A 13,804-nucleotide genomic window follows, 5' to 3' on the forward strand; every position below is an offset into this window, starting at 1 on the left:
ACAGCAATAAGAAAAGTTCAGGAGCAAACCAAAATATTCACCTGAATACAATGAGAAACACACAAGACAAGAATGGAAAAAACCCTAAATCTAATTGACTAATGTTACAGAAGAAATTTATAAAATTCAACATATCTGTTAAGCTACCTACCAAAAGGAAAAACAGGAGCAGGTAGTGAGAAATCACCCAATATAATCTCACAACCTTGTTAAAACTGTGAGATCATTATCCCATTGCCAGTTGTTCCTAAGAAATGGGCCTCTTCTTAAATATGGGGGACTGAATGCTGAGGGCCAGCCAGGAAAAACACTCCCAGCTCCACTGACATCTGACATGAATCACATCAGAACCTAAGACCTTTGCCCACAGCCATTAAAAACTGTGACATTTCAACTGTGAAAATCTTCTTCAGGTTCAAGCTTGGGTCTCAGACAGAAAAATCCATCTCCCAACTACCTATCAAAGTGTAGTGTTCAGCTTGACTTTTCCTATCCCTAGGCATCCACTTTCTGTAAACACAGCTCCCAGGGTGATGGTGTCAATTAAATACCCACTTTCAATTACCTAATAGAAGAAAAAAAAGAAAAAAGATCTTGTTACTTAGGAAGTTTTTTTTTTAACCAATTCTATGGATGTAGAAGTCTAGCATCTTAAAAGACACCTTAAATGACTATTTGCTTTCTATAAGCTGTTGCCTCAGATATAGTTGAGATTTATAAAAGTCCTAGGCAAGCTTCTTAGAAGCAAACTAACATCGCTGATAAAGAGCGGTTCTATTTTCCTTTGAATTAGACATTCCTTTCTCTGCTATAATCCTCTTTATATAGAGACTCCTTTTCTATTGAGCCAAGAGTGGAATAATTGCAAAAGCCTTGTCAGGGTGCCATACTGGAGAGACTTTCCATGTCTCCATTATCCCTCTAAAAGTAGACAGTTTATTATTTTTTAGTTTTTTAAAATTTATCATTTAAAAGCATGTTTAATCAATTACTCAAATAATGCTGCTTTCTAAGTCACTTCATCAAATTTACTAAGGAAAAAATAATTATTTAAGGTGATGATATCTCAATGACACTGATTTGGTCTTCACAAATAATATAAGTATATTGAATTAGGACATGTCCCCTGAAAACATGTACATCGATTATATACCAATAAAACATACAAAATTAAAAAACTTTAATAAAAGATCAACTGTAAGATGGAATTGTTTAATAGCTATGACAATTTCTAGAAAGTTCTACTGCAGAGTTTTCCTTTTCTATATTTATAGAAGCATTTCAAGGAATAATCAACTTCTTAAAAACTATGGATATAAGTGGTTTAATTGTTTTATTATATGTTTAATGTTCAGAAAAGCATATTTATAGTCAACAGTTGCAGTTTCAGGTATCCTATATATTCATCAAAAATATGAATTTGCTGAGAAAAGACACAGAACAACATATCAATGGGAACTGGTGAAATTGTGGTTACGCTGTTTTAGAAATACAAATTTTAAGCTGATATACTCTTCGAATGCTTAGTAAAAGAATGATAAAATGCCTAAAATTCAAAATATTTTAAATGACATTCAGAGGATGGAAAGATACTCAGATGCTTGAAATGATCCCTTCACACGTGACGTGATAAAATTTAACATGTTGCCAGAAGCACCAAATTATGGTTAAGTCACTCTGGTTGTTAAAGAATGGTTAAACTAAAAAATAATAGAAAATGACCTTAAAAACAGCTAAAGAAATCTGAAATGGCCAAAATCATCCTATGTCAGCTAATTTGTTATTATCTAGTATCTGGGACATGTATTAAGTGGGATTTGTCAACTCAGTAGCAGTGGGCTGACAGATTCAACATGAAAAGCAAAAACTGTCCAAAACAATGGAAAGGAAATAAGAGAACAGGACACTATCACATTTACCTTACTGTTAAATCTATTCAATAGAAGTCCAAATCTCCCTAGGATTCTTAAATCTCAATAAAATGAACATTTACTAAAATACTGCTCTTATGACAAAATGAAAAAATTGTCATCTAAAGCTTCCCTAAAATATTCGAAAGCTTTTAAAACCACTCAATCTACTATGAATTTCGATTAACTTCATAAACAGCTATAAGAAAACAAAGTTTTGGTAAATTTAGCACATTGATTTTTGATAAATTGGTTCTGGCAAGCTGGTTGTTTTATATATTGTTTATTTCAGCATATAGATTTTTAGCAATTTGGCTTCTTTCTGATACCTGGTGCCCTCAGAGAACAAGCTGGATAATCAAAGACTTATTTTTAGAAATATATCAAGTGCCAGGAGTCACTGGTTAGGAGACTGAGTATACATGGTGATTGAGACAGACATTGCCACCGACCTCATGGGAGATACAGCCTGTCAGGGAAGACAGACATTAAGTAAAAGTGCCATAAATAATTATTTAGCTAGAACTGTAATAATGCTTAAAAAAAATATGGTATGAAATGAGAGTGTCTGAGAGGAAGACCTGGTAGATAACCTTTTATTTTTAATTGATTTGTAATTAAAAATTGTATAATAGAAAATGCAGTCTGGCCTGGTGAAACAGACAGGAGGACCAGTGCTGAGCATCATCATCAGTCAGGTGTAGGTGGCGTGGTAGGTTTGCAGAACCGACATAGACCATGGGCAGCACGCACTGCCTAAGGAGCAGTGACTGGCATCCGTTAATGTCTCCAGTGTTCATCTCGTGCAGGGTCCTTTATGTTTTCCTCACATGCCTTAGAGTGATCTTTGTCTTTAAAGTGACAGGCTCCACTTTCCATGTGCTTCTCTCTCACAGCTTACCTGCAGGCTCCAGTTTTCTCTCAGCCTGCAGCTTGCGACCCCCGTTGCCATTTGCCATGCCGCCACTGAGGCTGGCCTCCCCAGCTCCTTTTCCTTGGCTGCTTTTTATTTTTATTCTTGCACTTCTTTGTTGCTGGCTGTTCTTCTCAGGGTTCTCCAGCCTTTGAGAGAGCATGCTGTCCAGTGGTGGCACTCCCATGCCTCTGCACAAGTGTACTGAACAACTGGGTCTCTGACACCTCCCAGGGAGTGGTTTTACATAGCTGTGGTGGTCTAGAGCTTCTCATCCCAAATACCATCTTCATTAGAAATCTAAGGATTCTCAGAGGCTATTTCTGAAATCATCAGTGTTTTACCTTAACTAATACCAGAAAACGAGTTGTCCATATTAAGAGGAGTTCTAAATAGTTAGAATTTGTTTTCTGTTTTTTGTTTGTTTGTTTGTTTGTTTAACTAGTCCTTGTGGAGCAGGGCTACCCCACAGGCGGTGTGCCTTTGTTTAAAAAACATAAATGAAAGACGGGAGGAAACTATGTATGCCCTGTGATTAAGATGTATCTAAACAATATGTAAATAGCTGTGTTAAAAAAAGCAGTCAATAGCACTAAGAGACAAAAATGTTTTTGCTTGCAGTGTTTACAAAGAAGTTTAGACTTCAGCAGAACTGGACTGCTGGAATAAAAGACACAGTCCAGGTTTTGGTGGGGTTTTTTTGTTTTTTAAAAAATCAGCATCTTTGTTTTCTGGGGCTGCTATAAAACAAATTACCACAAGCTTGTTGGCTTAAAACAACAAGAATTTATTCTCTCAGAGTTTTAGAGGCTGGAAGTTCAACGTCAATTTCAGGAAGATCAATGTCAATTTCACTCACCTGAAATGAAGGTGTCAGCAGGGCCAGGCACCCTCTGGAGGTTTTGGGGAAGAATCTTTGCTTCTTGGAGCTTCAAGTGGCTGGCAGCATCCCTGACTTGTGGCCACATCCCTCTAATCTCTGTTTCTTCCTCTTCTGAGTGTAACCTCATCTCCCTGTGTCTCCTTTACAAGGACATTGGTGATGTCATCTGTGGCCCACCAGGTTAATCCAGGATGATCTCCTCATCTCAAGATCCTTAATCGCATTTGCAAAGACCACTTTTTCAAATTAGGTGACATTTACAGGTTCTAGAGATTAGGATTTGATATATTTGGTTTCATCATTCAACTCACTACACAGGGGTTACATTGTTTCTGTTGAGAATCACAATTCACAGAAAGGGCCCCAAAGCTTTGCTTATCCTGAAGGTAGGGTTATTTGTTCTATGTGTTTGTTTCCAGATATAAAGTTGTTTTTTCCCCTGACTCTGCTACTGGTGCACTTGATCATCCTGGTAGAGAACAAGGTGCCAGCGCTGCTTTCTCAGTTGTATGCTTGCAAACTGACTGACAAATGCACAGCACTCGATAAATGTCATTGTTATTATTGGTGTGGCTACATGCAGGAAAACAGCCTGAAATTTTATTATTTTTTCACATCAGATGGGTAATAAGATTTGAGGGAGACACATCTCTCACGTGTGTGAAAACCCAGTCATCGCACTTATGAACTGCAAATGGACCCCAGATTGAATTTTTTTTTTTTTTTTTTTTTTTGAGATGGAGTCTCCGTCTGTCACCCAGGCTGGAGTGCAGTGGCGTGATCACGGCTCACTGCACCCTCTGCCTCCCGGGTTCAAGCAATTCTCCTGCCTCAACCTCCCAAGTAGCTGGGATTACAGGCGCGCGCCCCCGTGCCCAGCTAATTTTTTGTATTTTAGTAGAGACTGGGTTTCACCATGTTGGCCAGGATGGTCTTGATCTCCTGACCTCATGATCCACCTGCCTCGGCCTCCCAAAGTGCTGGGATTATAGGCGTGAGCCACTGCACCTGGCCCCCAGACTGAAATTTTAAAAAAGAAAACACTAACATAATCATGGTATTTAGTGAATGGAAGGATCAGGTGGTCATACTATTTTAAAAAATTAAGTTGAAATTTAATTTAAAAAAACATTTTTAAACATCAATTTTATCTGAATACTCTTGAGACTACAAGACTACTCTAAAACTCTTAGTAAATTCTATGCTCAGAATCTGTGACAGTCTAGTAATTATCTCTGAGTAATGGGATCATGAGTGATTTTTAAAAAATATTTTATTTTCCTGTTTTCATGATTTTCCTACATAAAACATACATAACATATATAAAAATTGATTAAAATTAATGTATTTGGGCCAGGTAGATCGTGTGTGTAATCCCAGCATTTTGGGAGGCCGAGGTGGGAGAATCACTTGAGGCCTAGAGACCAGCCTCGGCAACATACTGAGACCCCCATCTCTACAAAAACCTTTAAAAATTAGCCAGTCATGGTGGCTCATGCCTGTAGTCCTAGCTACTCAGAAGGCTGATGAGGGAGGATCGCTTGAGCCCAGGGGTTCGAGGCTGCAGTGAGCCGTGATCACACCACTGTACTTCAGTCTGAGAGACAGAAGTGAGATCCTGTCTCAAAAAGAAAAATTAATATATCAAAATTTTGATATATAAACTCTGAACTTTAGAGTTTGCAATTACTTTTATGTACATTATCACATTTATAGCTCCATGAGGTTGACATTATTTGGCTATTTGGAAGGTGAGGACGTGAGCTTTAGAGAGATCCAATCCAAGGCTCATGTAGCAAGGAAAGGAACAGGACCATAGTCCTTTTTATCTTGACTCCAAGTCTAGTGGTTTATACAGAATTTAAGTTACTGTGAAGTTGATGATACTCCTTATAAAATGTATGTTTGCCTGCTTTTGAATTTGTGCTAGAAGAAAATTTTGCTCATCCAACCCCAGTCTCCATGTGGGATTCCTAGAAGTTTTCAAACCTGTTTATTAATGTATTTTTAACATGTGTCAAAATTCTGCTTAGTTCCTCAATCAATCATTGTTTCTTGTAATTTCTGAAAAATGCCCATTTATGTCTTGAGAATATTCCATTCAAATCTCAAAAAAGACTATTTTTAATCATGTAGTTTTTAATTTTTTTTTTTCATCTTCTTGCCCTTATCATAGGTCTTCTTATGCCTAAGAACTAAAGCAATTTCTTTAAAATGAGCAGAACAGGTTCTTTCCATGATAGCTGACCCTTCATTATGAAATTGGGTGCTAAGTCAAATTTGGTTTTGTGTTGTCTTCCCTATCACCCACCAACTTGCATTTATTGAAGCAAAATATTTCACAATATTTGTGGTGCTATTAGAATGTCCTTCAGTCCAACACCCTTTATCCTCCTTCTAAAGCTCGGTGTTTTGCTATTGAATATGTAAATGTGTGTAAGGAAGTTCATTGATGTTTTGCTTTCCAGTTACTCTCAAACCTGTAAATATTTTTGAAGCCTTGAATAGATCATTTGTTCGTTATTGGTGCCAGTTTTACCTCCAGGGGACATTTGGAAATGCCTGGAGACAGTTTTTGGTTGTCACAATAGCAGAGAGCAGGTACCTAGTCAGTAGGGAAAAAGGATGGTGCCAGCCATCCTACAGGACAGCCCCCACAACAAAATTATATGACCCAAATGTTCAATACTGCCCTTGTTGAGAAATATGGACCTAGATCAACACCACCCCTCTTTCAATTCCATCTTATAGATGTTCAGCTCCCACTGAAGACCACAGAGATACAGACTTTATAAAACATGCACTTAAACAAGGAGTGGCAGCATCATTCAGCTGATCCAGGTTCCACCCTTACTTTTTCTTGGTGACCTATACATAGCAAATGGCTTTCTTATCATCTAAAGTCTAGAATAATGATAGTGTCTTACTCTCTGGTGGCTGAAGGATTTCTGTGAGGCTTTAGGTTCATTCTCCTGGAAAAAAAAAAAAAAGCCCTTAAGGCAGTAAGAAGATCCCCCAAGGGCACAATTGGTTTTCCCTTCATCTGTATCCTCTCTTTATATCTCTAATACAAAAGTTTGTTTGTTTGGTTGGTTTTTCTTTTTTAATAATTTAAGGGAGGTGCTTTAGTCTCCTCAGTAAATTATATTGTGTCATAATGCTAGTACCTAGCATAATGGCAACACATAAAAATTGCTTAATAAATGTTTGTTGAATGAATGACTTTAATTGTTCAGAGTTTCATGTTCAGTTATAGATCATGAATTCCAACTGCCTGTAGTCTCCTGTCACCTTCCTCAGATTTACTCTGTCTTCTAACTTCTGTTTTACTTTTTCCACTGGTTTTATTTTTGCTCTCAGGGGATATATTTTTTTATTCATTTAATTCACTAATTTACTCATGTCAATTTACTAATTGTTTCTTATGCTAGGTACTGGTAGCATTGTCAGAAAGGTTTAAGGAGTGAGGAAGCAAACATGAGTAAAGACAATGTATAATTTAATTATAATACAGAGAGTGACTGAATGCTATTAGAATCTATTTATAAAAAGATCAAAATAAAATTTGAGACATAGAGGAGAAGCTTATAGAAGCGATATAACAATCAATGCTCCTGGAAGTAGGATGAGGTTTGAACAGGCATTTTTTTCATCCACTACTCACTCATTCATCTACTCATTAATCCTGTAAGCATATTTTGAGTGCCTGCTCTGTGGCTAAGGACACAAAAATGAATAAGGTATTGCTTATACCCTCAATGCATTTGTGGTTTAATAATTGAAAAAATTAATGGTAAACCTCTTCACGGCAAGCCATCATCCAACAGTAGAGAATAAGAGAAAAACATTGCTTCTGGGTCAGATGGGTTTGCCATGAGAATCCTGGTTTCTCCATTGCTTCTGAGCTATGCAACCTTGGGCAAATTTAAATTATGTCTCAATGTCCATATTTGTTACATGAGAATAGCAATATCTACCTCACAGAGATTTTATTAGAATTAAATGAAATAACATGTTAATTATTCAATAAACATTTATAGAGAGCCCATTACTTTCCAGATACTAGGTTAAGCACTAGAGATTAAGCACTGGGGATACAAAAACAAATGACCCTCCACCTGTCTTCCAAGGGACAGTTTGATAAGTGCTTTGGGAGAGATCACAGAGCAGGTGTGCTTGACTTGGACGGTGGAAAGGTGATGAAGGACCGCTTCCTTGTGGGATAACCACTGAGTTTGATGTTAAAAAACACTGGAAGTTAGACCCAGGAAAAAACTTCACTGCACGGGGTGTTCCAGATGTAAGAACAGCAGGTTTGCTGAGGGGCAGGTAGCTGACTAGAGCCTAGAGAGGAGGGAAGATGTGGAGTAGGGGAGACAATGACAGTGGTTACACAAGGGTAGCAAAGACTGAGGCACAAGGCTGGATGTCAGCAGGCTACATGTGCCTTGTTAGACAGTGTGGATCCAACTGGGAGCCACTCTGGAAGAAAAAGGCTCAGTAACCACTTAATGCATGAGTAAAACAAGTCTACATTCTGGAAGGTTTGGGGGAAGACTCAAGTGAACTGGGCACATTCTGGTGTTACTAGCTGAAGCCTTGTACATGAAAGTTTAGGAAATCAATTTGAATAGGTAATATGAGGCAAGGCTGTGATAGAATTTGGTGTCTTGGTGGTCTCTTATCTACAAAATGATTGATTGTTTTAGCACCATGTGTACAATGTCCTAGATGAGGAAAAGACTTGAGGCTTGAATAGCAGATATGAAATTGTGACTTAGTTATCAAATTATAGGGTCCAGGTCTAGGGTAGAGCAATTGAAGCGTACGTGCAGAGATGGACAGCAGTCTTCTGAGAAGAACCATCAGTATGAGACAGAGAGGGTAGAGCCCACAGCTCTATAAGCTTGAGTAAATGAAAGCATGGTGGTCCCTAGGTTGAAAGGCCAATGTGACTTGAGAGAGAAGATATGAGTTGAGTTTGGCATGTTATGTTTTAGATGCAAGGGGGGAAAAAAGTGAAACTTCCTATTGAGACCTTAGATATATGGGACGAATGCTTGTGCAGGAAACTGAAGCTGTAGGTACAGATTTGGGAATCCTCACAATAGAGATGATTGTTTAGGGGTATGTAAATCCTTCTTGATATTCTTTATTTCCATTTTCGAAAGGTTTTCTAATATTAATTAGGAGCTTTAGTCTGATATTCAATTAACAGAGCAGTGCTTTTAAGTACACTTTCCTTTGCTGCAAAGCATCTGTTTAATATGTGCTACTACTAATATGCCAGGAAGCTCTGGGTCCCCAATAACTCTGTTGTGATAAATTGGCACCTTTGGAAGTTATAAGAAGTTTTCCAGCCTCCAAAGCACTCTCTGAGTATCTGATGTTTTAATACAGAGGAGTACATTACTGGTTTAATTATGGTAAGAATTCTTAATAACCAGACCCTGAGTATGAAAGTCTACCTGCTTCCTCTGGAAAAAGGATTGTCTCTGGAAGGGAGAGAGAAGCAAGCTGTGGTTCAGTTTATGTCACCTGTGTCAGTGCAATACCACATGTTTGAGAACCTAATGTGTATCCAGCACTGGCTTAGATACTAAGGATACAGCAAATTCTTTTTGTTCCAAGTCCAGCAAACAAGCACAAGATGTGTAGAGAAGGGATTACATAGACGTCTGTTCCAAAGGCTGTTAAGCACTAGAAGAAGCAGAGGCTGACCTTGTCCAGGGCAGTAGGATTTTTAAAAATCGCAGTATAATGGCATTTTAACTGAACCCTAAAGTCTAAGTAACATTTACTCTGGAAGTTAAATGAGATAATGTCGGTTGGTTATCGTAATAATAATGCACTAGAAAATAAAGTCAATTAATTTGTTTTAAAAAAGCAATGCTCTTATTTGCTTGGAACACTATAAGTACTCAAAAATGAAGAAAAAGAAAAGTAGACATTTGCCAGGTAGTCAGAGAGAAAAAGGAACGATGTATATATTCCAGAGAGAAGGAACAAGGTGTGTGTAACAAAACCAGAGAGACAGGAAGAGTAGGCACAGCGTGTATGTTTGTTGGGAGATCATACTGAAAATATTGGCAAACGAATTATCACATTTGCTTTACAAAATTATCCCTGAGCCTGCAAAAAGGAGCATGGCTTGTGAATAGAGGAAGATCGGATAAAAGGAGACCAGTCAGGAGGCTATAGCCCAGGTCTAGATAAGAATGAATAGGGATCTGAACTAAGGTAGGGGATGGAGAAGAGAGGATAGATTTTAGATAGATCTAGGTGGTAGAATTAACAGAACTTGGTGGCTAATTAAATGTGATAATAAACAGGCAAAGAGGATTCTAGCACACCTCGCTGCAGGAACTCCCAATGAAGTTTGAGCATGGCATGTCTGACTTAGGGCATGCATATCTGAAACCACCTTGTACTGAATGACAAGTCTGATTTTTCCAGCACCAATGCTCTTCTTGATTGTTTGCTTGACACTTTGGGAAGTAGCATTAACACTCTTAGGTCACTAGGGGGCTAATCATAGCCATTTTCATGATTGCAATGCTGAATTGGAGTTTTCAGAGAATAATCATGGCAGTTCACATAAGGGTCTTTCCTGGAAGAGACTCTCACTGTCTTCGGACAATGTCATTTGCATTAAGACCATTCCATGAGGCTAGTGTCATAAAAATCATTACTTATATAGCTTTTGCTCTCAAATCTTTAGTCATTCCAGAAGTCTACTGAATACTAAATTATTTGTTCATTCCAGCTGTAAATGTGTTAAGCTGATGGACACAAACTATTCACAAATGAATGACTAGAAGGATGGATGGATGAGCATAGATAGATAGATAGATAGATAGATAGATAGATAGATAGACAGAAATTAATGACAGCAGTTAGTGCTCTGTTTGCATGAACATGTTAACAATTTTAAAGAAAAATTAATTTACAATGATTTAGTAAAACCATAAACCTGCATTTAAAACCTACATTGGCTAAATGTAAAGCACTGTGTTGGACTATTACATACTAGATTCAGCCCTTAGAAGACAGAGGTGGAGGGTCATTTATGTTTGTATACCCAGCGCTTAACCTCTAGTGCTTAACCTAGTATCTGAAAGTAATGGGTTCTCTATATATGTTTGTTGAGTAATTAACATGTTATTTCATTTAATTCTAGTAACATCTCTGTGAGGTAGATATTGCTATTCCCATGTAACAAATATGGATATTGAAACATAATTTATATTTGCTCAAAGTTGTACAGCTCAGAAGCAATGGAAAAACCAGCATTCTTAGGGCAAACCTGTCTGATCCACAAGCAATGTTTTTCTCTTACTCTCTACTGTTGTGAAGATGGCTCTTTGAAGGCATTGTCTGATCCTTCTTGAGCTTCTGCACAGTTCCTAGTTGGGAGCTGAGTGACTCTTTCAGATCATAGAGAAGTCTCATTATTGGCAACCAAACTGTTGTGCTGACCCAGACATTTTATATCTGGAGCTGCCATTTGAGAGTCACCAGCAGAGGGTTCAAGTTCAGGTAAGCCACAGCCTACCAGCTTTGGGAAATGATGAAGATAATGACATTCCTGACCCTAGCCTTCCAAGATGCTCACCAAGCCCAAATGTGCACCTGTTCAGAGCAAGCCATAAGCCATAATTCCTCACCTCAGACCATGAACCATGTTCAGGTAATCATGAAAATGATTCCCATTGATTCAGTAGGACCCAATTACACTGCAAAAGAGTGAAATTGATTAGAAGAATGGCATTTGGGGACAGAATTGTTAAGTAACAAAAAATAAGTAATGGCAGCTGACCCTTGAGGTGTCTGATCAGACCCACACAAGACTGCTAGGAAAATAAATTAGTTGTAAGGGATCTATACCTTCTCTGTGAACCCCAGGCCATTAGCATTGTTCTTTCAATTTCTCCAGAAAGTTCTCAGGCTTCATTTAGCTACTGATACTGTAGAAATTTCGTTTTTAGGAAGAAAGTCATAAATATAGCAACACCTATACTCTTTTGAAGAGGAAAGATTCCTAGTATCTGGGCAATAAAGTGAGAGTTTGATTCATTTACTTAAAAGATCTCTCAGGTGCAAATTTAGTCACTTCTAGGGTGGTCTTTTATTTTTTTCCTTTTATATTTGTAAAAAGAGATATGATCCTCCCACTCCTGCCCATCTCACTGATGTCTTTAGAAAGCTGGAACCAGAGTCTGATTACAGACATTTGTTGCCATGAAGACACAACGGAATGTGGTTAAGGGAAAAGAAAGAGCCTTAACTATGAATTATTTTCCTGTGATGGCTAATTTTTTTTCTCTCATACCTTTCCAAAAAGGTGGCAAGGTGGCATCTATTTAGAATGTATTTAATTGCAATTTTCAGAAGACTGAAACAGTAATATCTCACAGAATCCTCAGTCACAATTCAGAATGTTTGGAAAAGCAGAAGATGAAGTGTACTCTCAGCAGAGGGGAAAGAAATTGGAATTTCAAGTAATCTGCCTGGTCTGCTGATTACACTGTATAACGGAAGATATACCAGCCCTTGATTTTTGTCTCTGATTTCCATTCATCTGCGGTCCTTTCCTTATGATCAGGGACTCTGTGGGTAGCCATGGTACTTAAAATCTAAGGAATAGCAAAGATAATTTTCTTCTGTTATAAAGTGGTGGTGTCAGATGAAGTAATTGGATCCTAATCCCTATCTACAGCAATTCAAAGACAGATTAAAAATCTCACCCAAAGTGTCTTCCTAAACCACAGTCAAATGGTGTGTGTATATATACATCACTGTGTACGTGTGTGTGTGTGTGTGAGAGAGAGAGAGAGCGAGAGAGAGGAATGTTTATTCATAAAGAAACACACAATAAAGTCATGTGGATTACAAAAATTGATGACATAGTCATTACATAAGAATCAACCTTGTTTAATTTTTACATAGAATTACTAAAAATAAGCAGTCAGAATTTTCCATATATTTCAGTTAGTTTTTTTTTAATTCAGTGGAATTAATTACTGTAATTTGGGAAGAATGAACTTTGTTTTAGTTCAGAAAATGTATTACTCACATAATGGATCCCAGGAGCCATACAGTGTCAAGAATTGTTCAGTTGTTTAACAGTGTTATCAAGAAACCTCATTCCTCCTCCCTGCCATCCTTGGAATCAGGCCTCACAGAATCTGCTCCCTGATTGCTTCAAAAAAGATACCAGAAACAAATACAGCTACCGATTTTTCATTGTTCACATTGAGACAGGGCGTCAGAGTGGTAGGGAGAATTGGGGCAAATAAACTTTCCTATAAACCTTTACTTCTTACATTTCAAAAGGTTGTGTAAAACCTGTGATCTTTTCTTCTATAGCATTTCATGAGAATTAAAGGTCTTACGGTTAAACAGGACATTGAGGAATCCTCTAGGAAGCCCTCTGAAATAATACAAATACATCATCACTGCAGATAGATTTAAAACATCCCATTTTATGAGGAAGAATTCCATAATCACCTTATGAGAAGAGAACTCAATAATATAGATTTTTACTGCGGGAACATTTAATTCCCCAAAAGTAAAGGGCATTTATTTAAAACACCAGGTTCCCCAAGATACTAGAGTAACATTTAAAATGGTACCAAAACATTGATGATCCCACTGGGAATTTTTAGCCTGACTACTTTTGCACACAGCCTACGTACAGAGCTTTGTCTCGCTTCCGCATCCCTTTGTGATTTGTAATCATGGCTGTCATCTCCTCCAGATGGGAAGCTCCTGTGGGGCAAGGACCATGTTTTTGTTCATCATCATCTCTCTCCCACAGTGCTTTTACATTGCAGGTCCTCAAGGAGTAATTACTGAACACATAATACATAGTACAGATCAGGAATAGTGAATTCAAAGTACTGTGATATAAACAATACAATTCTTTGATTAAGACATGCTACTTCCCCACTTATGCAACAAATATGTTTAGTTAATTTTTCCTGGAAGAGTATGTACATTTTGTTGTGTTATCCACGTGTATTTCACAACATGCTGAGTCTTGTTTGGCTATGCTGTCACCTATAAGCTGAGTGACTCTGGGCAAAGCTTTGGATC

General features: G+C 37.7%; 1 protein-coding gene and 1 pseudogene across 12 annotated transcripts in view; one reads left to right on the plus strand and one right to left on the minus strand.

The window, feature by feature from the left end:
- FAT3 (FAT atypical cadherin 3) overlaps positions 1–13,804 on the plus strand; it is a 673,325-nt gene that overhangs the window by 501,622 nt on the left and 157,899 nt on the right. The gene's annotated exons all lie outside the window — the stretch shown is intronic.
- On the minus strand, positions 4,321–4,406 carry LOC112135673 (small nucleolar RNA U13; annotated as a pseudogene).

This window comes from Pongo abelii, chromosome 9, assembly GCF_028885655.2.
Source record: "Pongo abelii isolate AG06213 chromosome 9, NHGRI_mPonAbe1-v2.0_pri, whole genome shotgun sequence".
In the NCBI taxonomy this organism is placed as follows: domain Eukaryota; kingdom Metazoa; phylum Chordata; class Mammalia; order Primates; family Hominidae; genus Pongo; species Pongo abelii.